Raw genomic sequence first — 2,500 nt, forward strand, 5'->3', positions numbered from 1 at the left:
CACACCTCCTCTCTCGGCACCCTGTCGTATGCTTTGTGTAAATCTACAAAGACACAATGCAACTCTTTCTGGCCTTCTCTATACTTCTCAATCAACCAACCTTTTCTCTCTCTCTCTCTCTCTCTCTCTCTCTCTCTGTCTCTCTCATTTTCTTCATTTATCAGCCCGTCAAAGTAGTCCTTCCACTTCGTAGCACACTCTCCTCGCTTGGCAGCACATTTCCATCTGTATCTTTGATCGCCCTAACTTGTCGCACATCCTCGGCAGCTCGGTCTCTCTGTCTAGCCAATCTGTACAAGTCTTTTTCTCCTTCCTTAGTGTCTAACCTGTCATACAGCTCACCGTACGACTTTTCCTTTACCTTTGCCACCTCTCTCTTTGCTTTACGCTGCATCTCCTTGTACTCCTGTGTACTTTCTTCATCTCTCTGACTATCCCACTTCTTCTTTGCCAACCTTTTCCTCTGTATACTTTGCTCTACTTCCTCCTTCCACCACCACCACCACCACCACCGCCAAGTCTCCTTGTCTTCCTTCCTCTGTCCCGATGACACACCAAGTACCTTCCTAGCTGTCTTCCTCGCTATTTCTGCAGCGCTTGCCCAGCCATCTGGCAACTCTTCACTACCACTCAGTGCCTGTGTTAACTCCTGCCTGAACTCCACACAACAGTCTTCCTTCTTCAACTTCCACCATTTGATCTTCGGCTGTGTCTTCACTCGCTTCCTCATGTTGGTCTCCAAAGTCATCTTACAGACCACCATCCGCTGCTGCCTAGCTACGTTCTCCCCTGTCACCACCTTGCAGTATGCAATCCCTTTTACATCGCGCCTTCTACACAAGATATAGTCCACCTGTGTGCACTTTCCTCCACTCGTATACGTCGTCACCCTGTGCTCCTCCCTCTTCTTGAAATATGTATTCACCTCAGCCATTTCCATCCTTTTCGCAAAATCGAACACCATCTGTCCTTCCACATTTCTCTCCTCGATTCCATACCTTACCATCAACTCCTCACCACCTCTGTTCCCTTCAGCAACGTGTCCATCGAAGTCCGCTCCAATCACCACTCCCTCCTCCTTGGGTACCCTTTCCACCACGTCGTCCAACTCAACTCCAGAATTCTTCTTTTTCGTCCATCTTACACCCGACTTGCGGGGCATATGCGCTGATAACCGTCAGCAATACACCTTCGATTTCCAGCTTCATAATCCTCACTCTGTCTGACACTGTGTTCACCTCCAGCACGCTCTTGACATACTCTTCCTTCAGAATGACCCCTACCCCATTTCTCCTCCCATTCGCACCATGGTAGAAGAGTTTGAACCCACCTGCGATACTCCTGGCCTTACTCCCCTTCCACCTTGTCTCTTGTCACCTTTCTTCTTTCCATCACGTCAGCCAGCTCTCTCCCTTTACTAGCCATAGTGCCAACATTCAAAGTTCCGACTGACTCTCACCTCCACACGCCTACCCTTCCTCCTCTCTAGCTGCCTCTGGACATGCCTTCCCCCTCTCCTTTTCCTTCGCCCAACAGTAGCCTAGTTTCCACCGGCACTCCGCTGGTTAACAGTACCGATGGCGGTCGTCGGTAACCCGAGCCTCGACCGATCCGGTATGGAAATCTTATTTATGATCCGCATATTTGATTTGGCAAAGATTTGACGCCGGATGCCCTTCCTGACGTAACCCTCCCCATTTGTCCGGGCTTGGGACCTGCACTAAGAATGCACTGGCTTGTGCATCCTCAGTGGCTGGGTTGCACGCTTTTCTATGTTTGCCCCTCACTTTTGTGGCGTGAACGATCAATTCTAGTAATACAGGTGTGTTTATGTTAGGTATCACAGACACACGCACAATATATGTCCAAAAGTATTGACATAACTGACCATTACACCTACAGGAGCTTTTCTGACATCTCATTCTGAATCCATAGAAACCCATATTCCACGAAGCTCCCGGCGCACAGTTTTTGTGCCGATGTTAATGCCAGGAGAAGTTTGGATCTCTGCAGTTATTGAGTGAACAGAGCGTTGGCGACTTGAGTTGCTGTTGTCCCTAAAGGCTTGCACTTTTCAATAATATGATGATATATGAAGCATAGAGAGTAAACGGGATAGTTACCTTTTGAACAGCACCCTGTAGTACAGCACTTTGAAGGTACATATGTCGTCACTTGCTGTAGTGGTTTTTACTGATGGGCGTGGCCAGGTTTTCAGAAGCCTCTCAGTTGTCAATGTGAGAGCCAGGGGACGCGTCTGCCGTACGTTTAGGGTTAGGGTTAGGTGATTTCTCTGGTAGGGCTGCTTACACCACACCCCGGACTGGATTTGTTGCGTGTTTGTGTCCTGATCGATGGGCCAACTTAACACGCCTTCGGAGGGTGTCCGCCGGCCGGCTTTGCCGGCGTTCGGGCGGTCGGTTCCTCCGGTCTGGCGGATCGATGTCCTTTATTTAATGTTCTTAGTGGCGAGCAGAGTGCGGAGTGGGAGGGGCTCTAC

The sequence above is a fragment of the Lampris incognitus genome, unplaced genomic scaffold (genome assembly GCF_029633865.1).
Source record: "Lampris incognitus isolate fLamInc1 unplaced genomic scaffold, fLamInc1.hap2 scaffold_114, whole genome shotgun sequence".
NCBI lineage: Eukaryota > Metazoa > Chordata > Actinopteri > Lampriformes > Lampridae > Lampris > Lampris incognitus.